This window comes from Rhinatrema bivittatum, chromosome 3, assembly GCF_901001135.1.
Source record: "Rhinatrema bivittatum chromosome 3, aRhiBiv1.1, whole genome shotgun sequence".
In the NCBI taxonomy this organism is placed as follows: Eukaryota; Metazoa; Chordata; class Amphibia; order Gymnophiona; family Rhinatrematidae; genus Rhinatrema; species Rhinatrema bivittatum.
This window is the reverse complement of record NC_042617.1, coordinates 471,560,618-471,588,607: the sequence shown is the minus strand read 5'-3', so window position 1 is coordinate 471,588,607 and position 27,990 is coordinate 471,560,618. Positions and strand designations below refer to the sequence as shown.

Below are 27,990 nucleotides of genomic sequence, written 5' to 3'. Positions count from 1 at the left end.
AGTGAGTATCTGAACCCTTAGTGCTGGGAGGCTTGCAGATGATGTACTCATGCAGCGGTTCCATGGAGATGGCACTGGGGCTGGAATGGAGGCAGGCCCTCAAGGAGCGAGTGTCTGGTTCCAGGGAACAGCTCTGAGGTGAAGATGGTAGTACTCACGGACGTTGAAGATTAGCAAATCCTTCTAGACAGAAGAGAAGGTAGGAGTAGGCAGCGAGTCAGGGAACATGGGCCCTCGAGGAGATAGTACCGGTTTCCTGATAGTGACCTGGAAAGCAAGTGAGGCCCCCAAGGAGCGGGTACCCCGTTAGCGTTAGAGAGTCCAATAGAGATTGGAGAGGCAGAGTAGCTGGGTACGGAGAGCGAATCCCACCCGTCGGATTCCGTAGGATAACCCTTGCTAACTCAAAGGCTAGCAAACATTGTAGGCTTTAAATATCCGGGCATCATGACATCATCACGGGGGGGGGGGGACATCCCGGAGGTTTGCGCCAAGAAGGGCTGTGCGGTGCGCGCGCCCTATGGTACAAGCAGAGCATGGCGGGAGGCAGCGCCCAAGCCTGTCCGGGGACGCCAGAGAGGATGGCAGGCAGACGCTGCGGTAGCCAGGCGTCCATCCACAGCATGAGGAGGAGCAAATAAAAAGAGGTAGGCGGAATGAAGACATCGGAAAGGGACCGTTGCAACACTAGCAACCCTTCAGAATCACTGACTGGTATCCTCCAACAATTAGGGAGTATATAAGTGAACCTAGGGGCCTCAATATTCAATAAGACTTATTCAACTAATTTACCTGGGATATTCAGCAGCAAGGCTATGTGGCAGAACTTAGCCAGATAAGTTATATCTGGCTAAGTTAGACTTGCTGCACGGCAGATCTAATTTATCTGATTAACTTAACCAAATAAGAATGAATATTGCTACTTATCTGGCTAAGTTAATTGGATAAGTAGTGCCGCCCTGATTCGCCCACTGCCTGCCCACAACTTATTTGGCTATCTACTTAGCTAGATAAGTGATTTATCCGACTAAGTGGTGGATGCTGAACGTAACCGGATATTTAGCAACCTCCACTTAGCTGGACAAGATTAGTGATGGTCACCTCATCTTCCATTCAAATCTAGCATATGCTGCTAGAGAGAGGAATAGTGACCACAAGTGATTCCTATCAAACTCATTCTATTATAGTGGGCTCCAGAGGACATCAAACAAATCCAAAGGCAGAGAATGACCTAGAGTTTGAAGTATATGGTAGTAAAGTTATTGTGCCCACTGGGTTGTTCCAGGACAAGATAATGATGTTAATATTGGGACTAATGTTATCAAACATCTACTGGATATCTCAGAAAGGCAGGAGAATTATGGTAAAAAATGTACAATCCATAAAGATCTGTTGATGAGGAAACTCTGGATCTGCTTTCCAATTTAATATGATGGTGGACTAAATATGTTCCCCAAAAAGTAGATGTAGTTAAATTGATGAGATGTATCATTCTAGAACTGCAGAAGGAGAATCTGGAATGGGAAAAGCTTTCCAAATCAACCACTATTTCAGTTGGTTGCACTGAATTTGAATTTATTACAATTTATATTCCATATTTGTCATAGAGTAGTTCAAAGCGGATTCCAGATTAGAACATATATAAATTATAAAACAAAACATTATGACATAAAATAATAAAATGCTGCAAAAAGACAAAATAAACAAGACATTGTTCTTACAAGGAGCCATCAATCAGCATTCAATCAGAGCAAATTTAGTCTAGGTTATATGCCTGTTTAAACAAAAATGTCTTCAAAGCCTTTCTAAAGGTGGAATTACAAACAGCTGCTCTGACATAGTCCGGTAGCGAGTTCCAAATCCGAAGGCCAACTGTGGAGAATGTTCTCTCACGGGTCAGGTCCAGATGTTCTGCTTTGACAGATGGAATTTCTAGGAGATTCTTATCACTGGACCTAAGGGAACAAACTGGTTTATAAATTCTCAATAAAGATTTTATCTAGCAATCAGTGTCAGAAAAATAAGTCAGTGGATTGTTAGCAACTTTATATTGGACTCGCCATTTAATTGGAAGCCAGTGGTTTAACTAATGAGGGAGTTAGATGTTCGTGCATTGGGATGCTATGGTCAAACACACCTCATTCAGAATAGCAACCAGCAATGTCTTGGTAAGAACAGCGGTGACTACACTAAGGGATGACAAACGGGTGAAGTTGATCAATTTTCTGAATATGCCTGTAATCTTGAGGCAAAATGCCAAGGTTTTAGATGTCAGTCCTTGTATAACATTTGCAGATTTTGATGAAAAGAATTTGGAAGTTACTGAGGTGATGAATACCAGTAACAGACCAGAAGTCATACCATTCAGATCATTTTGCAGAGATTGGAACTTGATGACCTAATGCTTGAATCAGGGAGATCTCAGGGTACTGGAAATATAAAGTTCTAAACCTAATTGTGAGATATTAGAACATTTTCTCCAAATCAATTAGACTTTGGAAGCTAAGGAATTCATTCAGCAATTCATCTGTTGAATGAATAGATGAAAAACTATTTTGGTTGGAAAGTTTCTCCAACAGACTATCAAAAACTCAAGAAAATTTTGGATGAAATGGAAGAGAAAGGGATAATAAGAAAGTCAAGCAGTGTCTTTCCCTACTTGTACTTGAATACTGTGTACAATTCTGGTCGCCGCATCTCAAAAAAGATATAATTGCGATGGAGAAGGTACAGAGAAGGGCTACCAAAATGATAAGGGGAATGGAACAACTCCCCTATGAGGAAAGACTAAAGAGGTTAGGACTTTTCAGCTTGGAGAAGAGACGACTGAGGGGGGATATGATAGAGGTGTTTAAAATCATGAGAGGTCTAGAACGGGTAGATGTGAATCGGTTATTTACTCTTTCGGATAGTAGAAGGACTAGGGGACACTCCATGAAGTTAGCATGGGGCACATTTAAAACTAATCGGAGAAAGTTCTTTTTTACTCAACGCACAATTAAACTCTGGAATTTGTTGCCAGAGAATGTGGTTCGTGCAGTTAGTATAGCTGTGTTTAAAAAAGGATTGGATAAGTTCTTGGAGGAGAAGTCCATTACCTGCTATTAAGTTCACTTAGAGAATAGCCACTGCCATTAGCAATGGTTACATGGAATAGACTTAGTTTTTGGGTACTTGCCAGGTTCTTATGGCCTGGATTGGCCACTGTTGGAAACAGGATGCTGGGCTTGATGGACCCTTGGTCTGACCCAGTATGGCATTTTCTTATGTTCTTATGTTCTTAAGAGTCTGGAGAACTGTATTTGTACAAATTTCTGGGCAGGGCCAGATTTAAGATTTTGGTGCCCATAAACAGAGTGCCACAGTGACACCCATTTAAAGCTATGCTGACATATGGCTCTAAAGCAGAGGTGAGCAAACTCTCATTTGTGACCAGGGGCGGGGGGGAGGAATCACCCTTGGCGTTCCTTCAGTTCATATACTCTCTCATTCTTGTACCTCTCTCCCTTCTCTCTCTTGCATACCTCTCTAGCTCTCACTTATACACATACTCCCCCTCTCTCTTTCTTATTCATATACTCATTCTCACTCCCAAACCTCTCTCCTTCGCACTCATACACACATTCCCTCTCTTTCTTACTCATACACTTATTCTCACTTACATACATCTCTCACTCACATTCCTCTCTTCCTTTCTCCCTCTCTCTTAATCTCATTCTTCCACACTGAATTAAGAAGCTGTTCTACAAAGTCCCGCAAATTTTGTTTAAATGTAAACCGATGTGATATGTAAAATCGAACACCGGTATATAAAAGTAAATAAATAAATAAATAAATAAATAAATAAATAAAATGAGAGGCTCCTAAGTAAACTAAACAGTCTTGGGATAGGAGGCGATGTCCTCTGTGGATTGCAAGTTGGTTAAAAGACAGGAAACAGAGTAGGATTAAATGGTCAGTTTTCATAGTGGAGGTGAGTGGGCAGTGGAGTGCCTCAGGGATCTGTACTTGGACTGGTGCTTTTCAATATATTTATAAATGCTCTGGGAAGGAATACAATGAGTGAGGTAATCAAATTTGCAGATGATACAAAATTATTCAGAGTAGTTAAATCACAAGCGGAGTGTGATAATTTGCAAGAAGACCTTGTGAGACTGGAAAATTGGGCATCCAAATGGCAGATGAAATTTAATATGGATAAGTGCAAGGTGATGCATATAGGGAAAAATAACCCATGCTATAGTTACACAATGTGAGTAAACCCAAAAAGCAACAAGGAAGACAGTTAAAACTGAGGACGTCCTTCCATGGGGAAAAGGATATCTTCCTTAAAAGGGATGAACCCAAAAAACAACCCTGAAGCAGCCTGCTTTTTGTGGAGAATCTTGGTCAGAATCTGGCTATTATTGAGCAGCTTGCTTTTATAATAATAAAGATTTCTTAAGGACTTGAGATCTATCCCTTTTTTGTTTACCACAATGAGGGTAAAAGCATGTTGACTTTGCTCCATTAAACCATGTCTTTCTATATGTTCTGTGGTTTTGATATTTAGAACACTTTCCATTATTTTTCCTGACACTGAAGTCAGGCTAACTGGTCTGTAGTTTCCCAGATCACCCCTGGAGCCCTTTTTAAATTTTGGGGTTACATTAGCCACCCTCCAGCCTTCAGGTACAATGAATGATTTTAATGATAGGTTACAAATTTTTACTAATAGATCTGAAATTTCATTTTTGAGTTCCTTCAGAACCCTGGGGTCTATACCATCCAGTCCAGGTGATTTACTACTCTTCAATTTGTCAAACAGGCCTACCACATCTTCTATGTACACCGTGATTTGGTTCAGTCCATCTGAATCATTACCCATGAAAACCTTCTCCGGAATAGATATCTCTCCAACATCCTCTTCAGTAAACACCGAAGCAAAGAAATTGTTTAATCTTTCTGCAATGGCCTTATCTTCTCTAAGTGTCCCTTTAACCCCTCGATCATCTAACGGTCCAACTGACTCCCTCACAGGCTTTCTGCTTCGGATATATTTTAAAAAGCTTTTACTGTGAGTTTTTGCCTCTACGGCCAACTTCTTTTCAAATTCTCTCTTAACCTTTCTTCCAGGGAGGAAGACCATCGAATGAAGCCCTTTGGTAGATTTTCCCCTATGTATTTTGACATAGCACGGGTCTCTGGTAGGGACAAGGGGTAGATCCTTTCTCGAGGAGGTGTGGAACCCGGTACCAGTTTGATGGCACAGTCATACTCCTGATATAGGGGCAGTGTATCCACTGCCTTTTTGGAGAAGACGTCTGCAAACTGGGAATATTGTAGAGGTAAGCCATTGGGGACCAAAGTGGTGGGTAAGCATAGTAGATCAGTGGGTTTCTTCAAGCAGGTCTTTTGGAAACCAGGGTCCCATTGGGTCAGCTGAAGTGAGGACCAGTCAAACCGGGGATTGTGAAACTGTAGCCAGAGATTACTGAGCACCACCGGATGGATGGCCTTCTGAATGACATAAAAGGTGAGACGTTCCAAGTGGTGTGGATTCATGCAGAATTTCAGCAGAGTGGTGATGTGTGTGATTTTCCCTGGGAGAGGATCCCCAAGAATGGAGAGAGTCAATGGTACTGGGCAAGAATGAGTAGGAATTAACAACTGCTCCACAAGATCTTGCATCAGAAAATTCCCATTGGCTCTGGAGTCTACCAAGGCTAAGGTGGAGAAGTCACGACCTCCCATGGACAGCGTAACTGGCAGCATTAATGGGGGAACAGGTGAGGTCAGACCTAGGATCAATTAATCAGTGAGTCCTAGGCCCAGGAGTTTACCGGATGGACAGGGCAGCAAGCGATAGATGACTGGGTTTTCCACAGTACAGGCAGAGTCCAGCCCGTTGGAACCTCTGACATTCCTCAGGAGACAAGCGACCATGACCCAACTGCATGGGTTCTTCCGTCTGTTTTTCAGGAGATGAAGGTGGACATGAGGTGGGAGAAGAATGTCGGGGACTACTGATGGCACCCCTATGCCTCCTTGGACCCTTTAGCTTGTGGACTCTCTCCTGCAGGCATCAGTCAATCCTACCTGATAACTAGATAAGACTGTCCAGAGAGGCTAGAAGTTCATGGGCTGCCAACTTATCCTTGATTCTGGGTGCTAGCCCATCCAAAAAGATAGACCGGAGGCAGTCCTCTCCCCAATGGAGTTCAGTAGCCAGTGTACGAAATTCAACTGTATAATCCATCAGGGAACGCCTGCCTTGATGGATACGCAGGAGTTCAGATCCAGAAGCCGTCAAACAACCTGGTTCTTCGAAGACTGTCTGAAAAAGGTCCAGGAATCAGGGAAGATCCTGGAGAATGGGGTCCGAGTGTTCCTACATGGGGGAAGCCCAGGCTAAAGCCTTACACTCAAGTAAGTACAGAATGAAGGTACTTCGTAATACTGTCTGGGAACAGCCAGCCTGGAGGCAAAAATACATGTTGCACTGGTTAAGGAATCTCCGACATTGCTGGGGTCCCCAGCATAATGAGAAGAAGCAGGAAGTGAAATGACCTAGCGCATGGGTGGTGCTGGCACCGAAAGACTCAGCGTAGATGGGGTTGCAGCAGCACCTGCAGGTACCACAGAGTCAAGGCAGGCGCCAAGATGCTTCATGGACACTGCTAATGTCTGCAGGATCCTTTGCTGTTCTAGAATCTTCTGAGTTAAGCCTGGAATAGCCTCCACCAGGCCAATCACAAGGCAAAAGCGGCGAACTCCGGTGACTGCCATGGGCTCCGGAACCCCATCAACTGTGCTGCAGCAAGGACAAGCGCAAAGAGAAGCGGGATTGGATGCAATGGCGGGCCAAGCGCAAAGACAAGTGGATTCGGATGCAGCAGTGGGCCCCGGATGTGACCAGGGAGCCCAGAACCCCGTTGGCTGTGCCGTCAGCTGCACTGCAGCAAAAGTAAGCTGACCCATGCAACACTTGAAAGACTGGAAGATTGGGCTTCCAAATGGCAGATGAAATTTAACGTGGACAAGTGCCAAGTGATGCATATAGGGAAAAATAACCCTTGCTGTAGTTACACAATGTTAGGATCTATCTTAGGAGGTATCAACCAGGAAAGAGATCTAGGTGTCATAGTGGATAATACATTGAAATCGTCGGCCCAGTTTGCTGTGGCAATCAAAAAAGAAAACAGAATGTTAGGAATTATTAGGAAGGGAATGGTGAATAAAACAGAGGATGTCATAATGCCTCTGTATCACTCCATGGTGAGACCGCACCTTGAATACTGTGTGCAATTCTTGTCATCGCATCTCAAAAAAGATATAGCTGTACTGGAGAAAGTGCAGAGAAGGCAACCAAAATGATAAGGGACATGAAAGGCTGCCCTATGAGGAAAGGCTAAAGAAGTTAGGACTGTTCAGTTTGGAGAAGAAACGACTGAGGGGAGAATATGTTAGAGGTCTACAAAATCATGAAAGGACTTGAACAAGTTAATGTAAATTGGTTATTTACTCTCTCAAATAATAGAAGGACCAGGGGGCCCTCCATGAAGTTAGAAAATAGCTCATTTAAAACAAATCGAAGAAAATTATTTTTCACACGATGCATAGTTAAGCTCTGGAATTCATTGCCAGAGGATGTGGTTACAGCAGTTAGTGTAACTGGATTTAAAAAAGGTTTGGATAAGTTCCTAGAGGAAAAATCCATAAACGGCTATTACGGTAATTAATAAGCAATAGTAGCTTGTGATTTATCTAATATTTGGGTTCTTGCCAGGTACTTGTGACTTGGATTGGCCACTGTTGGAAACAGGATACTGGGCTTGATGGATCCTTGGTCTGACCCAGTATGGCATATCTTATGTTCTTATGTTCTTATGAATTACTACCCCTTTCCCTGTCACTCATACATACTCCTCCTCTATCTCTTTCTCACTCATAAATTCTGGGGCCTGTTGGCAAGCTTCACCATGGTCTACACATAAAGGGTCCAGACCTTATGATACTGCTTGAAAACTACAAAGGAGATATGGAAAGTGAGAAAGAGCAGTGAATACCAAGCACCAGGCCACCCAGCGAGACCAATGAGTGTTAAACACCACACACCCACCTTGAAGAATGTGCCTTTGTGTTATGGATGCCTGTTCGCCGGGCTGCTGCTGATTCTCCTCTAGTATGCTGTACCCTAACTGTGCCTGTCTAGCAACCCAGCTGGGTTTGTACCATACTGTTTATCCTGCTCCTAGGCAACGAATTGGAAGCAGATGGGTAAAAGAATTTTTCCTCTGCTTCTAGCACCTATGACATCGGTCATGGTGTGAGCTGGTTCCACTCCAGCTCTAGATCCATGTGCGAAGACTCCGAGGAGAGGAGATGCCTCAGAGCAGCATCCCTCAGAGGGAAGGGCAGCTAATAATGCAAGGAACAATGTATTTTTTCTTTTTTCTTTTTCCTTTTGCTTTGCAAATACAATCAAGACACTAAATCTTGATGTAACCCCTGGTCCATAATGGCCAGGGGGGCATGGGGGGAACCCACCTAAAGTGAGGAAACACACAGTCTAGCTTGAGCCATGAGCTGGGACATGCTCGGCAGACCACGTGGTATCTCCGGGGCCAGCCGGGACGATGAATCCCCGGGCCAGTCGTCAGCGGGAATCTGCCCCTGCCTTCACCCACAAATAAATCCATTGTCCGCTCTAAAAGGTTGTGCTCCAAACTAGAAAAATAGTTTATTGTCAAAAGTTCTTCAATCAACAAAAAAATAGAGAACAATAGAGTAGAAAATATTGCAGAAACTCTGATACATGTTGCTTCAAATTCTCAGACTTCGTATTCCATTTCATAATCCTTTCTTTGGCTTACCCTGGCCTTTTCAATGTCCCACACCCTGATTTAGTCACTCACAGTGTCCTAATCAACTCAATGAAAAAAATCCCCTCCGATTCTCAATCGAGCCCCACAGCAAGTTCCTGCTGGCAAAGTTTATCTCCTGGTCCAAGCAAGTTCCCACTACAGTTAAAATACTCTCTTTGTGCGGAGCGGTAGGAGGGAGAGAGCGGAGGATCGCTGGAGCTCTGCAGGCGGCGGTAATTAAAAGACCTGACCAGCTGGGAGCCGTGTGTCATCACTGCCTGATCCGGGGCCTTAAAACCCCGCGAGACTGCGACATACCTCGGAGCGGTAGGAGGGAGAGAGTGGAGGATCGCTGGAGCTCTGCAGGTGGCGGTAATTAAAAGACCTGACCAGCTGGGAGCCGTGTGTCATCACTGCCTGATCCAGGGCCTTAAAACCCCGCGAGACTGCGACGTACCTCGGAGCGGTAGGAGGGAGAGAGTGGAGGATCGCTGGAGCTCTGCAGGCGGCGGTAATTAAAAGACCTGACCAGCTGGGAGCCGCGTGTCATCGCTGCCTGATCCGGGGCCTTAAAACCCCGCGAGACTGCGGTGCGGAGTCGCCGCCGGCGCGTCGCCTAAGCCGCGCGCGAATTAAAAGACCTGACCAGCTGGGAGCCGTGTGTCATCACTGCCTGATCCGGGGCCTTAAAACCCCGCGAGACTGTGACGTACCTCGGAGCGGTAGGAGGGAGAGAGCGGAGGATCGCTGGAGCTCTGCAGGCGGCGGTAATTAAAAGATCTGACCAGCTGGGAGCCACGTGTCATCACTGCCTGATCCGGGGCCTTAAAACCCCGCGAGACTGCGACGTACCTCGGAGCGGTAGGAGGGAGAGAGCGGAGGATCGCTGGAGCTCTGCAGGTGGCGGTAATTAAAAGACCTGACCAGCTGGGAGCCACGTGTCATCACTGCCTGATCCGGGGCCTTAAAACCCCGCGAGACTGCGGCACGGAGTCGCCGCCGGCGCGTCACCTAAGCCGCGCGCGCCCCTTTGGCGCGCGCAGCTTAGACCAGCTTTGACCGCCTTTGACTGCCTATTTGCCTGGAAATATTATTTGATATATGGGGCGAAAAAGGAAGGCCAAGGCTTACACCTCCTCTCCAATTACCCCAAAGACCGGTCCGATGGACGTCCATCTAAATAGACTCAACACGCCACGAGAGGACAGAAATAGAGACTCCTTTGAAGTCTCTCTAAGTCTGGGCATGAGACCCACCCTACACAGCCCCCAGGAGCAGCAACCGTGGATAACACCACTGGAAATGAGTCTTCCGACGTAAGTAGAGAGGAGGTATTACCCCTAGTGGTAGATACCAAACCTCTATATCCTTTGTCTTCTATACAACAGGAAGGTGAGATGGGAATACTATCTCCATCTCATGGGAGCATCCAGGTAGCTGAGATGGATGCATCCAAAGTGACAATGGGGGACTTTTTATTGTGGAGGATGCTAGTAAAACTAGATTCTAATGTTACCCAGATGAACTCCTCACTCTCAACAATGGTGAATAGTAATAAAGTAACTATTATTGAACAGGGGAAGAAAATGGTAGATATAGAAACTAGAGTGAATAAATTAACAACAGATGTTCAGAATATTCAAAGTATTGAAACTATACGTGTGTCAGATAATGTGATCTTACATAATGATATAGAGAATTTGGAAAATGTATTTCGTATTAAGAATTTGCGTTTTGTTAATTTTCCTTACACGAGATTATTGTCACCACAGGAGATGTTTATTAAATATCTTAAGGAGATACTAGCCTATAAGGCTGATGAAATTCCTCTTATTTCGAAAATCTATTATTTTCCCTTAAGAGTGGTTGATGGGCCAGGAGGAATGAATGATTTACATTCCCCAGGGATATCAACATTTCTGGAGGATTCCCTGGATATAATTAATAAGAGAACAACTTTATTTGTGTCTTTTGTTCAAGAGAGGGATAAAGAGTCCATATTTGAGAAAGCCTTAAAAAAATCGGGAAATTTTATTTTGTGGACAGAAGGTTTATACTTTCCCTGATGTATCTAAATCTACGCAGGGTCGTAGAAAGCAGTTTCTTAAAATGAAGGACAAAGCATTGGAATTAGGGGCGACTTTTTTTTTTAAGTTCCCCTGCCAATGTTTTGTGAATTATTAAGGAAATAAGTTTATCTTTACCACTCCATCACATATGGAAAATTTTTTTTTTCTTTTAAGGGATAAAGAATTAGAAAAGTTTAATCAAGCATCAATAACAGAAGTGGGTTAGAATTTGAAATTTAATCCTCGTTCTCTTTAAAAATTTCTATTAGAATGTTTACTTCTTAAGAACTGCTCCCTTTATTTGATAAAATGTGCTAAAATTAATTTATTATTATGTATGTATGATTTTGATTTATTATGGTAGCACATTTTAATTGCCCTATTTAAAAAGTTTGAAAAATGTGTTATCACTGAATGTGATTTGAAAATTAATAAAGTATAAATTGCAAAAAAAAAAAAAAAATACTCTCATTGTTTCATTCTTCAACACAAAAGCCATAAATCTTTTTCCCTCAGGCTCCTTGAAACACTGGAAGAGTATCTCTGCCTGACTCCTGCTTCTCCTTCCCTGTAACCCTTGGAGAGGATCACAGCTACATCCTCCTGCTTGCCTGTTCACTCTGGAGATGCCCCGGACCAAGGATAGTCAGGGTTTGTATAACCGTGCCTAAAGCAAGACCAAAGGGGCTGTAGCAGACTGTCTGTCAAAGGGGGTGTGTAACACCCTGTGACCAACAGATGACCTTTAGTCACTGGAACCCTCCCAGCAACTTTAACCCAACCCTATAAGATTTCCTTAGGAGTCAAATCACCACCTTAACACTACAGATTTTCATTATATTAACTTTGCACACTTTCTGTAGCACACAAGATTTACATTGAAAAGAAACTAAGAACTGATCAAGAAATAATACATGCAATTCAAAATTAATATGAAATAAACAAGTCCGAGTCTTATACAAGTCCTCAAAAAATGGGAGGGGTTCAATTACACAACCTAAAGAAAATGCATGCAGCAATGTGGCCTTTCACAAAAATAAGAACGCTAATAGCTAACAAGGCCCATTAGTCCAGATAAGTTTGCCAGAGGTGATGATGATGACTCTGGCTGCACTACCTTATCACTTAAGAAGCGAGAGATAGCTGGCTAGGTTCAATAAAAATATATGAAGCATCATTATATATGATACAACATTTTCAAGAAAAAACTCTTCCTAGCTGCAACATCCTCATAAGAAGAAAATGCCTATACGTTTTTGGTCTGTTTTGCAATATCTGGAGTGGAAACACCTTAACCTTGAGTTGCAAAAAGGTATCACTTTGGTGCCTAAAATAAAGTTTCAATAACCAATCTCTATCCATTTCGAGAGCAAGATAACCAATCAAAATAGATGGTTGTGCCACTGCTTTATCAAAAGTCTCAAGAACAGCAGTTAAATCAAGATTATCTCCAGTTGTATAAATGGGAGTTAGCTCTTGTTGCCTTCTCACTAAAATTTCTTTTCTTTTCTTTTTAAATGAGGAAGGTAGTAAATCTTGGACACTGATGGTATAGATTGTTCAGGTACTCCCAATACCTCAACTAAGTATTTCCTAAACATTAGAACATAAGAACATGCCATACTGGGTCAGACCAAGGGTCCATCAAGCCCAGCATCCTGTTTCCAACAGTGGCCAATCCAGGCCATAAGAACCTGGCAAGTACCCAAAAACTAAGTCTATTCCATGTTACCTTTGATAGTAATAGCAGTGGCTATTTTCTAAGTCAATTTAATTAATAGCAGGTAATGGACTTCTCCTCCAAGAACTTATCCAATCCTTTTTTAAACTCAGCTATACTAACTGCACCAACCACATCCTCTGGCAACAAATTCCAGAGTTTAATTGTGCGTTGAGTAAAAAAGAACTTTCTCCGATTAGTTTTAAATATGCCACATGCTAACTTCATGGAGTGCCTCCTAGTCTTTCTACTATCCGAAAGAGTAAATAACCGATTCACATCTACCCGTTCTAGACCTCCAATGATTTTAAACACCTCTATCATATCCCCCCTCAGCCGTCTCTTCTCCAAGCTGAGAAGTCCTAACCTCTTTAGTCTTTCCTCATAGGGGAGCTGTTCCATTCCCCTTATCATTTTGGTAGCCCTTCTCTGTACCTTCTCCATCGCAATTATATCTTTTTTGAGATGCGGCGACCAGAATTGTACACAGTATTCAAGGTGTGATCTCAGCATGGACCGATACAGAGGCATTATGACATTTTCTGTTTTATTCACCATTCCCTTTATAATTATTCCCAACATTCTGTTTGATTTTTTGACTGCCGCAGCACACTGAACTGACATTTCAATGTGTTATCCACTATGACGCCTAGATCTCTTTCTTGGGTTGTAGCACCTATTATGGAACCTAACATTGTGTAACTATAGCATGGGTTATTTTTCCCTATATGCATCACCTTGCACTTATCCACATTATATTTCATCTGCCATTTTGATGCCCAATTTTCCAGTCTCACAAGGTCTTCCTGCAATTTATCACAATCTGCTTGTGATTTAACTACTCTGAACAATTTTGTATCATCTGCAAATTTGATTATCTCACTCGTCGTATTTCTTTCCAGATCATTTATAAATATATTGAAAAGTAAGGGTCCCAATACAGATCTCTGAGGCACTCCATTGCCCACTCCCTTCCACTGAGAGAATTGTCCATTTAATCCTACTCTCTGTTTCCTGTCTTTTAGCCAGTTTGCAATCTATGAAAGGACATCACCACTTATCCCATGACTTTTTACTTTTCCTAGAAGCCTCTCATGAGGAACTTTGTCAAATGCCTTCTGAAAATCCAAGTATACTACATCTACCGGTTCACCTTTAGCCACATGTTTATTAACTCCTTCTAAAACTTGAAGCAGATTTGTGAAGCAAGACTTGCCTTGGGTAAAGCCATGCTGACTTTGTTCCATTAAACCATGTCTTTCTATATGTTCTGTGATGTTGATGTTTAGAACACTTTCCACTATTTTTCCTGGCACTGAAGTTAGGCTAACCGGTCTGTAGTTTCCCGGATCGCCCCTGGAGCCTTTTTAAATATTGGGGTTACATTAGCTATCCTCCAGTCTTCAGGTACAATGGATGATTTTAATGATAGGTTACAAATCTTTACTAATAGGTCTGAAATTTCATTTTTTAGTTCTTCAGAACTCTGGGATGTATACCATCTGGTCCAGGTGATTTACTACTCTTCAGTTTGTCAATCAGGTCTACCACATCTTTTAGGTTCACCGTGATTTGATTCAGTCCATCTGAATCATTACCCATGAAAACCTTCTCCAGTACGGGTACCTCCCCAACATTCTCTTCAGTAAACACCGAAGCAAAGAAATCATTTAATCTTTCCACAATGGCCTTATCTTCTCTAAGTGCCCCTTTAACACCTCGATCATCTAATGGTCCAACTGACTCCCTCACAGGCTTTCTGCTTCGGATATATTTTAAAAAGTTTTTACTGTGAGCTTTTGCCTCTACGGCCAACTTCTTTTCAAATTCTCTCTTAGCCTGTCTTATCAAGGTCTTACATTTAACTTGCCAATGCTTATGCATTATCCTATTTTCTTCTGTTAGATCCTTCGTCCAATTTTTGAATGAAGATCTTTTGGCTAAAATAGCTTCTTTCACCTCCCCTTTTAACCATGCCAGTAATTGTTTTGCCTTCTTTCCACCTTTCTTAATGTGTGGAATACATCTGGACTGTGCTTCTAGAATGATATTTTTTAACAATGACCTCGCCTTTTGTAGCTGCTCCTTTCAGTTTTTTTCCAACAATTTTTCTCATTTTATCAAAGTTTCCCTTTTGAAAGTTTAGCACGAGAGCCATGGATTTGCATACTGTTCCTCTTCCAGTCATTAATTCAAATTTGATCATATTATGAACACTATTGCCAAGCGGCCCCACCACCGTTACCTCTCTCATTAAATCCTGTGCTCCACTGATAATTAGATCTAAAATTGCTCCCTCTCTCGTCGATTCCTGAACCAATTGCTCCATAAATCTATCATTTATTCCATCCAGGAATGTTCTCTCTCTAGTGTGTCCCGATGATACATTTACCCAGTCAATATTGGGGTAATTGAAGTCTCCCATTATTACCGCACTACCAATTTGGTTAGCTTCCCTAATTTATCTTAGCATTTCACTGTCCGTCTCACCATCTTGACCAGGTGGACAGTAGCATACTCCTATCATTATAGTCTTCCCTGACACACAAGGGATTTCTACCCATAAAGATTCAATTTTGCATTTAGTCTCATGCAGGATGTTTATCCTGTTGGAATCTATGTCATCCCAGACATAAAGCGCCACACCGCCTCCCGGGTGCTCCTCTCTGTCATTGCGATATAATTTGTACCCCGGTATAGCACTATCCCAATGGTTGTCCTCCTTCCACCATGTCTCTGAGATGCCAATTAAGTCTATGTTATCATTCACTGCTATACATTCTAATTCTCCCATCTTACTTCTTAGACTTCTGGCATTAGCATATAAACATTTCAAAGTTTGTTTTTTTGTTTGTATTTTCATACTGCTTTTTAATTGATAGGGATAAGTTAGAATTTTTTAGCTCAGATGGGTTTTTAGTTACAGGCACTTGGACTACTTTTCTTATTATTGGAACCTCACTGTCGGGATGCCCTAATTCTAATGCATCATTAATATCCTTTGAAGATACCTCTCTCCGAACCATGCGCTGCTGAGTGACTGTCAGCTTTCCCCTTTGTTCTAGTTTAAAAGCTGCTCTATCTCCTTTTTAAAGGTTAGCGCCAGCAGTCTGGTTCCACCCTGGTTAATGTGGAGCCCATCCCTTTGGAAGAGACTCCCCCTTCCCCAAAAGGTTCCCCAGTTCCTAACAAAACTGAATCCCTCTTCCTTGCACCATTGTCTCATCCACGCATTGAGATTCCGGAGCTCTGCCTGCCTCTGGTGACCTGCACGTGGAACAGGGAGCATTTCAGAGAATGCTACCCTGGAGGTTCTGGATTTAAGCTTTCTACCTAAGAGCCTAAATTTGGCTTCCAGAACCTCCCTCCCACATTTTCCTATGTCGTTGGTGCTCACATGTACCACGACAGCTGGCTCCTCCCCAGCACTGTCTAAAATCAGAAAAATTAATAAACTTTAAGTTCTTACTTTTAATCATATTTTCAAGGTTTTCCATTTTCACTGACATAGAGGTATTCCCTTTAGCCACAGATTCTTGGCAACAAGCTGACTTGTTCCAGCTTGGTATGTATCTCAAGAATCTGACAGTCAGTATTCACTCTGGAACTTTCCAGAGCCTAAATATGTAGTTCAAAATTAAGGCTCTTTTCCTCCAAGGGAGTGAGGTGAGATACTATAGTATTTCCAAATTTCTCTAAAACATCCCATATAGCTTTGAGAATAAATTGTGTGAGTCTCATCAGAATGAAACTCCTCTGAGCAGCATACATCAAGGGGCAGCTTGAGCTTCTTCTACACTAACCTCCTCCAATTGGACTCAAATCAATGAATGGCTGGTTGACTCTGCTGCTGTGCATCTGTCCATGCTCCCTGTCCTCAGGGCCATCATGAGAACCTCATCACTCAGTGACAATTCCCAGCGCTGCCCAGACACAAAATCAGGAGCTGGATCCAATAGGAGCATTTTAACCACTGGACTCAGAGAAGGCGGTGAGCCAGGGAGAGACGGGAGCTTCACTTCCCCTCGTGAACTCTCCAGCAGCATCCTCAGTCCACAAAAAAACATGGGCATCCATTGGCCCAGCAGATGCAGCCACAGTTGAGATCGCAGGGTAAGCCTCAGGCTTTGCCTTTTGTTTACCCCCATATTAAGGAAATGATTAAACCAGGAAAATAATAGCCTGCCTCAGAGCTGAGGAGCTCACCATGCTGCATGCTGCATAGCGGACATCTTCAGCCCCTAGGAGCAATGTATTTCTTCTGAAGTGATCTTCCAAGGATTTATACATGTGCCAATATCTGTAATCTCTTGGGAGATTTGAGGGACAGAAGAGGCAGATATGTTAATTTTTCTTTGAAAGACTTTGGAAAAGTGGAGTTTTTTTAGGAGCAGAACGTGGAAATAGTCTTTTTTCCTTTTGCCATTGCTGGGTTTCCTAATGTGAAATTAAGTGCTAAATTAACATACCTGGGAACTTTTGCGTTCTGCTGACCCTGAGATTTTTCAAGATTAGTGGAGGGGGGAGGGGGAAAGCAGGGGGAAAGCAGGTACAGCGACACAACACACTTTTCTCTTCCCTCCCCCAACAAACAACAACGGGCATTCTTTGCCAGGGGCCCCTGCAATCCTCGTGCTCAGGGCTGGTGCAAAGGTCTGTAGCACCCTAGGCAGACCAATGTAACATTGCCCCCACCTCACCCACCCTGAGTTGAAAGTGGTACTCTTACAGTGCTCTCTCTCTCTCTGTGTCTCATATATATACCAGAGGTCCTCATGCAGCGCCACCCGGAGAGTATATGGTCCTCCCTGGAGACCCAGAAATTTGTCTAAATTTCCGGAGTGTTCCCAGGTAGGTTTATTAAACTTGCTGTATTTCCTTTTAAACCTTAAAAACATAAATGTGGTCAGACCACAGGGCAAGTTAGCCAATCCCATAGCCATAGGCACAAGAGGAAGCCAGGTAGCCAACTGTGTAGCATCAGTTCAACCTGCCTCTGCTGCTGTCCTACTAGAAGGAGTAGTCAGTAGGGGTGTGCATTGTTTTTGACGTATTGGGAATCCACAACGTATATGTCTCTATTCGTTGTATTTGTGGGGTCACGAAACGTATGGCGAACCCCCATGAATACAACGTATCTAACAAATAAACCCCCCCACCCTCCTGACCCCCCCAAGACTTACCAAAAGTCCCTGGTGGTCCAGTGGGGGTCCTGGCACAATCTCCTGCACTCAGGCTGTCGGCTGCCTGTATTCAAAATGGCGCCGATAGCCTTTGCCCTCACTATGTCATAGGGGCTACCGGTGCCATTGGTCGGCCCCTGTCACATGGTAGGAGCAATGGATGGCCGGCGCGTCCCTAGCGCCTCCTTATTGGCAGAAGTGGCGGCTGTCAGCGAGTTTGACAGCCGACACTTAATTTTACCGGCGTTGGTTGTCTAACCCACTGACATCCACAGGTTCAGAAAACTTATGCCGGCAAAATTGAGCATCTGTCTTCCAATCCGCGAGCCGCGGGCTGATTGTTTTGTTTTTTTTAATGATTTTTAATTTTTTTTTAATTTTTGGGGCCTCCAAATTAATATCGCTATGATAATAAGTCGGAGGGTGTACAGAAAAGCAGTTTTTTCTGCTTTTCTGTACACTTTCCTGGTGCCGGCCGAAATTAACGCCTGCCTTTGGTCAGATGTTAATTTCTGAGTAAAATGTGCGGCTTGGTTGCCGATTTTACTTTCTGTATGGCGCGGGAATAACTAATAGGCTCATCAACATGCATTTGCATGTTGCGGGCGCTATTAGGTTTTGGGGGGGTTGGACACGCATTTTCCTCGCGCTATTACCCATTACTGTATAAAGGGTAATAATAGCGCGTTGAAAACGCGCGTCCAGATGGGGGCTAACGGTGTGCTCAGCCTGAGCGCACCGTACTGAATCGGCCTGATAGTTCTCCCTCCTCAAGGGTTCCCAACAGCTAGGAGTTGCAACCCCTATGCTAATCCACACTAGGGCATGTAGACCAAGGGGCGGCAGCTGTGTTACATACACACCCCCTAGCCACCAAGGGGCATCTGTGGTAACTTAACTTGTCTAAGAAGCATTCTAGTGAGAGGAGCAGAGCACCATTTGGATTGCAGCCCTACTGCAAGTGAGGCACACACTCTCTCAGTGGATACAACCAGCTAGGACATTGATTCAGTGCTAATTACATTTTAGCTTTAAGTCTAGCCCTCGCCAGTGGAAAGAGCAGAGGACTGTGTTTTCCCCTCAGGAAGTAAACACTCCCCCAGGTACAGCTCTCATCTTTTGTGCGTGCACCTTCTATTTTTTTAAAAAGTAGCAAAGGGCCCAGGTTTTTTTCTCCCTTCTTCTGTTTTTGTGTAACACATTTTTACTGAGGACCGTGAGACTTGGGGTTGAATCCAGGGGTAATAAATGACAAAACTGCGTGGTGGGGAGGTCAATTTTAATTGGTTCTGTATAAATTATACTAATATTATTATTGTATTTGCTACTGCAGTATTTACATTGCATAACAATTGATCATATTTGGCACTGCCTTTATTACTGTGTGTATGTTATTGTGCATTTCTTACTTATTTATTTTATTTATTTATTTATTTAAAATCTCTTATATACCGATGTCCGTTCGCACATCGCATCGGTTCACAAAAAACAAGAACTTTTGGGCAGAGCCCTTACATATAACAGAAAAACAGAAAAAATACAATTAACTATTGGGTGAAGCCCTTACATTTAACCAAGAGATACACTAAACAGGGGGAGTATAAGATAACTGACTAGGCAGCGTAATATCAATAAATCAGTAAATAGGTACAACAAAAAACTATTTACATAACAATATACAAAAATAGCAGTGTACAAAGTACAGAGATCAGCGGACATAAGGCGATTATTAATTCTTAGATCGGAGGAAACTTACAGAGGGATATTATGTAATTTTACTTTCAGAAATTAACGCCTGCCCAAAGGCTGGCGTTAATTTTGGCTGGCACCGGGGAAGTGTACAGAAAAGCAGTAAAAACTGCTTTTCTGTACACCCTCCGACTTAATATCATAGCGATATTAAGTCGGAGGCCCCAAAAGTAAAAAAAAATTAAAAATCGGCCTGTGGCCCACGGGTCAGAAGACGGACGCTCAATTATGCCGGCGTCCGTTTTCCGAACCCGTGGCTATCAGCGGGTTTGAGAACCAACGCCGGCAAAATTGAGCGTCGGCTGTCAAACCCGCTGACAGCCACCGCTCCTGTCAAAAAGGAGGTGCTAGGGATGCGCTAGTGTCCCTAGCGCCTCCTTTTACCACGGGCCCTAATTTGCATAGGCCACCCTCCTGAATCGCGCGCCCAGGAGAGTGGCCTGTGACGCGTCGGGAGAGCGGGTGCTCGCCAGCTCTCCCGTGTGTTTTTCTGTATCGGCCCGTATATCAGAAAGACAGACAAATGCCATGAGCTTTCAGCCACTGAAAACCTCATTGCAGTCCTTAAAATGCAGCGCTGCTTAGTTTCTAGACAGGTTCTTACATATTCAGTCTCAAGCTCACGGGCGCTCTCCTTTTTTGTTTCTAGCTACTGTCCTAAATCTGAAGTCAAGGATGAGAAAATACAATCCAATTAAGCAAAAAGCTTTGAGAAAGACAAATTGTTAGCTGAGCACAAGATGCTAAGGTGAGGCCCATTATGCTTAAAACACCTCCTCCTCCTTAATTGCTGTTTGCATCCCAATGGGATTCTCTGCCACAGTGAAGCAATAGGATGCATTTTCTCTACAACTGGCATTCATGAATAGTGGTGACTGGTATAAGCAGGTCGCCACATGTTGCTTCCAATGGTTTGCCTTTTCTATGACTGCTTCTTTTTCTCTGATCCAAGTTATATTACTCCCTTGTTTTATTGTAACTGCATTCCTTAGCCTTCTCTTGTTTAACGTTTTTTACTACTATTACTATTATTTTATTATTATTATTACTTAGATCAATGTTATTTATTGCCTTTTGTTCCCTATCTACTTGTTAATTGTAAACCGACATGATGCGATATTTATCGCGAATGCCGGTATAGAAAAACTTAAAATAAATAAATAAATAAATGACTGAAAAACTCCATAAAGAAGAAAAAAATGTGCAGGGGTAATTACCGAGTATGGAGCTTTCAGAAAGGGAGCACATTTATCACAGCGACTCCGGGGTCTGCATGATTTACCCCCATTTCCAATTATTTTTTTCCTGTATGGTCAGCGACAAATAAGAATGCTTACACACCTCAGTAACAAACTAGCTTTGCCAATGAGTTCCTGCTTTTTTAATAAAATGATGTATTGCCTTCTCTTTTCCCCATTGATCGTGTCAGATTCATTCAGCTTTAAAAACACTCTACAAACAAGTAGTAGATGACACCTTTTTATTGGATTACCTTAATACATCTGTGAGTAGCTTCTGAGAACCATGTCCCCTTTCTAAGGTCAATGCAAAATGAGCTAAAGATGATGTTTTTACGTAAGTATAGAAGTGTAGACATGTCTTAGTAAAACTTCTGATGCCCAAAGATAAAGTATGCAAAACAAACTACCTAATATTGCACTTAATAATACACATATGTTCAAAAAATGAATGTGGTATAAGTTTGACCACCACTGGTCTTCTCAATCATTTACCTCGAGAAAAAAAAATATTTTATATAATATGTGTATGATAGCAGATAAAAACTTCTATTGCCATCTACTGCAAATATGGACCGAAGCTGGCATCAGCCGATGTTTCGTTACGCAAACTGCATCAGGGGAGAATTGAAAAAAATGCTTAGCTCAACCAGGCAATCTCAAACAGAACCACACATCTCCAGCTTCAGATTATACCACGCACATTACAGGCTTGGTGACACCTCCTTTTTGATCATATGTGTGTTAATGTCAGTGGTTTGATTTGCACCTTTATCTTCAGTCATCGGAGTTTGATTGTGTGACAAAGCAGCACACTTTTTTTTGCATTAGTAAAACTTCTGACTTAACTATGTTGGTGAATTCACGTAATAATAGTTCAAATGGATGGTTCCGTGGGCTTCGGATGGAAAAGAAAACACAGCATTGTCCCTTCCTCAGAGAGAAACTGGACTCATAACCTGCTAGACTTTTCCAAGAAGGAAAGTCACATTAAAGTGGTGTTACCAGATTGGCTGCTTTCATTCTCAAAGTTCAGAATAAAAATAATTTGCACTGTATTTTTGATACTTCCTCCACTTGGTATAGAAGTTGCAACTATTTTCCAGCATTGACAGAAGGGGTCTTCTCCAATACTTGCAGAAGGACTGACAAACAATTTCATGGGCACTGCTTCCACTCTTGCACCTCACAGCCCTGGTATTCAGGGAGTTGCTGCGACCAGTGAGCAGTTTGCTCATGGGTTTTTGACATAGTAAATGATGGCAGAAAAGGATCGAATTGGCACATCCAGTCTGCCCCGTCATGATTCTTCCACTTTGGGTAGATGAGATTATGAGTCCCCTGGGGAAAGGGAAATAGCTACAGTACCTGAATGCAATTTGTCTTGAGCTTCCAACGATAAGGAGCGAGGGAAATCTAGAAAAAAACAAAAAAGGGATTCCCATACTGAACCCAACACCAGCTCCCCACTCCCACATATCATTTACCTGAATGTTCAATCCCCTTTCCTTCCACTGCCATCCATATCAGTCCTAAGCATATCAGTGCAAGTTCTAGTGTGGTTAAAACAAATAACTGTCTGTTTCTCCATCTCAATGGCATTTTGGGAGAAGCTGGTAAGTGCTTCCCAAAGGGAAAATGAAAACAATCCAGGCTGTAAATTAAACTCTGAATTCATTTTACACCTATTCATTGAGGGAACCCTAAAAACCCAATTGGCTCTGGGGTGACCAGAGCGGATTTGGAAAGCCCTGTTCTATTGACATTGGAAGAAAGATATAGCTGGGATTTAAATCAGGGAACTTCAGGTCTATGCAGATCTTACACGCCGCTGCCTTAGAAGAGAGAAAATCTATCTTTGTAGCAGGAGAAAGGGCACACCCCAGCCTTGAAGCTGAAAAGGTGCAATGGGAGTGAGTCAAAGACCAGCTGGAAGTGAAGAAATAAGGTGTAACACGTCCCAGAATAAAGAAGTTCCTTTTGAATCTTTCTTGAATACCTGAGGGTTGATTTTGCTGCTGAGCACTAAACAAAATATATAAATATAGGATCTCAAAGCTATCTTCTGGACCTCTGTATGACCAGAGGAAGCCGGACTGACATAGGCAGCTTTCATAGCAAAATAAAAGAAAGAAAGAAAGGTGCTGCTAGTCAGGATAACAGGAAATTTGCAAACTGGTTGAGGAAGTCAGAAAGTCACTGGTTTGCATCAAAGTGTCACGTGTTGCACTGCAAGCTCTAGTTCATAAACATCAGAAAAAAACACTCCCCTCCCCTTTATTTGACGTATTTATTTTTTTAACAATGGTTCCCCCGTGCTGTTTACCTCAGCCTTCACGGAAGCTTGATGCTGTTGCACCGCTACTGTGTAGGGTTGTAACCATCACTCCGTGCAGAATATCACCCATGCTTTCTTGGAAGCACAGAGCAGTCGCTCTTGTTCAGGTCACCCCACTGCTTCATAACCATCCTCATGCTGCTAAGGATCTTCGGTGTTTATCCCAATGTTTGTTTGTTTTTTTAATTCGATTACCTTTTTTGTCTTCACTACCTCTCCCAGGAGGGCACTTCAGGCATACACCACTCTTTCTGTGAAAAAAAATGTTTCCTGAAGTTCCTGAGCCTACCATATTGGACCTTCACTTTATTACTCCTAGTTCTATAACTTAATTTCCATTGAAGATGATTTGCTTCTTGTGTTAATACCATTCAGGTATTTAAATATCTATCATGTCCTCCCATCTCCCCTTCCCACTAGGGTGTACATATTTAGATTATTTAAGGTGAATTTTAAAAGCCCTCCATGCGCCAAAATTAAGAGATACACGCGCAAGTTGGACCGGCACACGCTGAGCGGGTTTTAAAAGTCTCCCATGTATGCGCTTATCTCCCGCTACACACACAGATGAAAAGTTCAGAAAAAGGGGTGGGGTATGGGTGTGGTCTGGGCAGGGCATGGGCGTTCCTGGATTCCATCTTTAAATTAGCGTGCAAATATGTACGTGCACAAGCGTTCGCCTGTGTCCTCTGCTGCGTAACTTCTGCTATGGAGAACGTGTAAGTAATACAATTAAGATAAATAGATCAGTGAGATTTTAAGGGTCAGAGCTAACAGGGGAGAAGGGAGGCTATTAAACTGGGGAGGGTTGAAAGTCCTATCCCTTAATTGGGTGAACTGGGAATGAACTGGGAAAACTGGTAATGGTGTCAGCGCGCGTATCTTTTAAAATCCCCCCCACTTACGAGGCAGAATCGGCGTGCACCAACTTAATATTGTGCACACATGTGTCTGTGTTGAGGCTATTTTATAACATGTGTGCATATACGTGTATATATTATTTTGTAAGCCGCACTGAACACGTGTTAGGAAGTTGCGGGCTAGAAGATATATTAAATAAAAAAATTAACAATATGTTATAAAATGGCCAGGGACCAACGAGCGTGCGGACATGTGCGACCGCACACTTGTTTAAAAGTTATCATCTTTATTTTTATCCACACTTATCTTTATTTTATCTACACATAGATAAACAGGTAAAAATCTAAATAAATAAATAAATTACTTTAATTGTTGGAGGTCTGACAGCAAAAGGTCATTCTGTAGACCAGACAGCAAGGAATGAAATGCTCCCCGGCTATGTCACCTGATGCTGCACGGGAATGGGTGGTACTGCATGAGCATGTAAACAGGATGCAGCCTGTAACTAGTGAATATAGTTTCCGTCTTCCTCCCTACCTATTGTGTTGGTCAAAGTAGCACAATCACCTGCGCAGAGCCATGTAACTGTATATACAGAGGTCCCTATTCAGAAGCATTTAGCTGACTGAGAAGCTAACTAACAGGTCAATACAGTAAAGTGCGGCCCCGGTTATCCTGCTCCTAACCCGCTTTCTACTCACTTTTCGGCCGCGTTAGTCCAACCCGCGATACACTATCCCCTTTAACCCATTCTTACCGCCTCTTTAAATCACCGGGTAACCCCTTCCGCCCGCGGCATGTATATTAGATGTAAACGATCGAATTAGCTATTCCCTCCCATACAGTAACGCGCGCCCCGACTATCGCTTTTTTAACCTGCCGTTTTGCCGCGCGTTTAACCTGCTAACTTACCACCTACCCTTACCCCTGCGTTAGAGGCAGGGGTAAGGGTAGGCGGCAAACTTTCCCCCAGCCCCCGCTCACCTGCCCTGACCGCGTCCATGGGTACTGGTTTCCAGGGCAGCCCCAGTCCTCTCCCCTCCTCCCGAAGCAACGAAAGCCGAAAAAATCAAAAAAGCGAAAAAAAAAAGTAGCAACGAAGTGGATGGTTCTCCTATGCTCGGGGTTGCCAGTCCTCTCTCACCTCCTCCCGAAGCAAGGCGCGTAAAGCATCCTTGCTTCGGGAGGAGGGGAGAGAGGACTGGCAGTGTAAAACAACGAAGCGACTTACTCTTCTTGCAGCCCCCCTCCGGAGACGGACATCGGCGGAGATGGACATCGGCGGAGACGGACCGCGGCTCCCCTGCCTCCCGGAGGCAGCTGCCGGCGAAAATGGATGCCTGCACGGGTGAAAACGGCCCCTGTGCGTGCAATTGGGCCGCTCAAGGCGTGACGTCACGACGTTTGGCGTCACGGCATGTGACGTCACATCTTGAGTGGCCCAATTGCCCGCACAGGGGCCGCTTTCGCCCGTGCAGGCATCCATCTTCGCAGGCAGCTGCCTCCGGGAGGCAGGGGAGAGAGCTGCGGTCCATCTCCGCCGATGTCCATCTCCGGAGGGGGGCTGCAAGAAGAGTAAGTCGCTTCACACCGCCAGTCCTCTCTCCCCTCCTCCCGAAGCAAGGCTGCTTTACGCGCCTTGCTTCGGGAGGAGGGGAGAGAGGACTGGCAATCCCGAGCGTAGGAGAACCATCCACTTCCTGGTACCTGTCATTTCAAATGTCATTTGAAATGACATTTGAAATGACAGATACCAGCGTGTCCGTGAAGCGTTAGGCCAGCGCACCCAGGATACTGTATAGCTCTCTATACAGTAAAATGGGTTGCGCGGGCCTAACGCTTCACGGACGCTTCTTGGACGCAGCTTGCATTTGCAAGCAATTTAAATACAGTATTGAGCGGTAGGTGAGCCGGACTGTGCGTGCGGCAACCGCGGGTGCGCCCAGCACTAACGCAGCTCTTCCTACCGCTCCTTACTGTATCGGCCTGTAAATGAAGATTTGGGAACTCATCTGGCTAAATTCTAACTGGCTACTAAATTAGGATGTTATAATTTAGCTGGATTTGAGGGCTTTCCAGGGATATAACTGGGAGGAGTTGAGTTAGCCAGCTAAGGTAACCTGCTAATTCCAATATTCAGAGTTAGCCGCTTGACTTAGCTAGCTAAGTCCGATTGCACTAAAGAGAACCTAAAGTTTGTATTTGTTTGCAACTATTAAGAATTGTGTATGTTTAGGAAGAATAGACTTTAGATTCATTTTGTGAGTTAGTATAATTTGAGGATTTTCCTCCTACCTTGTGGTGGTGCTGGGGTTATCTATATAACAAAAAAAGGTGACAGGAGGGTGGGTAGGTGAGAGTCAAACTAGTGACTAGTTGTCCAGGAACCAGTACTCTCACCTTTTCAGATCAAATGAGTGATGTTTGCAAACTCACATCTAATACAAATAATAACTTTTATTAACTCAGAAACTTAATCTAAAGTCTATTATTCTAGAAATTCCAAAATTGAGGTCCAGCAACTGAAAAAGTCCTTGCTGGTGTTTTTGCCAACCAGACTTGCCATGATGATGATATCTCTCTAAAAAATGTTCTGTTCAGCAGATCTCAACATCCTTAATGATTTATTTATTTTCAAAATGGCACTAAAACATACTGGAGACTCTGCACTCAGAGCCTTATGGATCAATGAAAGAATCTTATGTTTGTTCTGCCACTGCATTGGTAGTGAGTGGAGAAATTGCAAAACAGGTGATCCTTAAGTTCACTCCTGTTAATACCCTTGAAGCTGTTTTCTGTATACGTTATTATGGAATTCATTACCAAACTCAATCCGGCTCCTATCAAATGCAAAAGAATTTAAAAAGTCTGTAAAAACATACTTATGCTGAACTGCATTTACCAACTCCTAGGCTTGAAGCCTTTTCTTCTTATACTTTTATGTAGTACGATGTTATAATCTGTTATTTCTAAACTTTTATTTTTATTCTTACTTTTCAATTTTAATGTTTTAACATACTGTTTTATATTTTTGTTTACTTATGATTGTGTACGTTTTTCATGTAAACCGCTTAGACCTATCAAAATTGTATAGGCGGTATAGAAAAGATTTTAAATAAATAATGAATAAATTATTCCTAAACACACACAATTTTTAGCACAAGCTAACACTAACATGAGTCAATTAGTGATTTACAATAACATACAATTAACCCTGATTTTAGTGATTGACTAAATTTAGTGTTTTTAGTAATTTACAAACTATAAGTCACCTAGTTATCAATATAAAAACCTTAGATTTAAAAGACACCAAATAAATACTTTTAAACCCTTAAACTGAGAGAAAAACCTACTCTGTATGTATATATACTCCTTTCTCAGATTTTAAAACTTTAGCAACTCAATAAAATTAAAATAGAGACAGAAATTTGAGCCTTCTCTCGGGCAAGTGCTTTAGGGCTCCCAGTTGTCATTTTTACATTAGCGGATTGGGAAAAAGCAGAGCCCAAGAACACTTGGACTTGATAACCCCCCCCCCACCCCCACCCCCTTGACCTGCTACCTCCTGCTACATCATCTTCAGGTGCGTTTAAGCACCAGATATGAGCCGCTGCATCAGGCTATCTCTTTGGTAAACTATTTGGCAAGTTACTATGAAAGTTAAACATATTGTTATAGTATGGAGAAGGGTAACTATTTCTTAGCAGGGGGGTGGGGGAAAAGTGGAAGGAGGAGGATTGGTTTAGGTGTGTAAGAGTTCTTGGTTCCCAGGGAAAAATGGGGAAATTGGGGGAGGAAGGGGAATTGAACAGTATTCTGATAAATACTAGATCTATTCAGAAAAACTGGCTAGAAATGTATGACCTTGTTATAGAAAGGAGTTTATATTTAGTTTTTATTACTGAAATTTAGCTTCCTAAGAATTATGGGGATTGCGAGGTCACAAATCTGCCCAAAGGGGTATGATTTAATATCATAAGACAGAA

General features: G+C 42.9%; 1 long non-coding RNA gene across 1 annotated transcript in view; it reads left to right on the top strand.

Annotated features, from left to right (window-relative positions):
- LOC115088832 overlaps positions 1-27,990 on the top strand; it is a 67,491-nt gene that overhangs the window by 1,009 nt on the left and 38,492 nt on the right. The window lies entirely within an intron of this gene.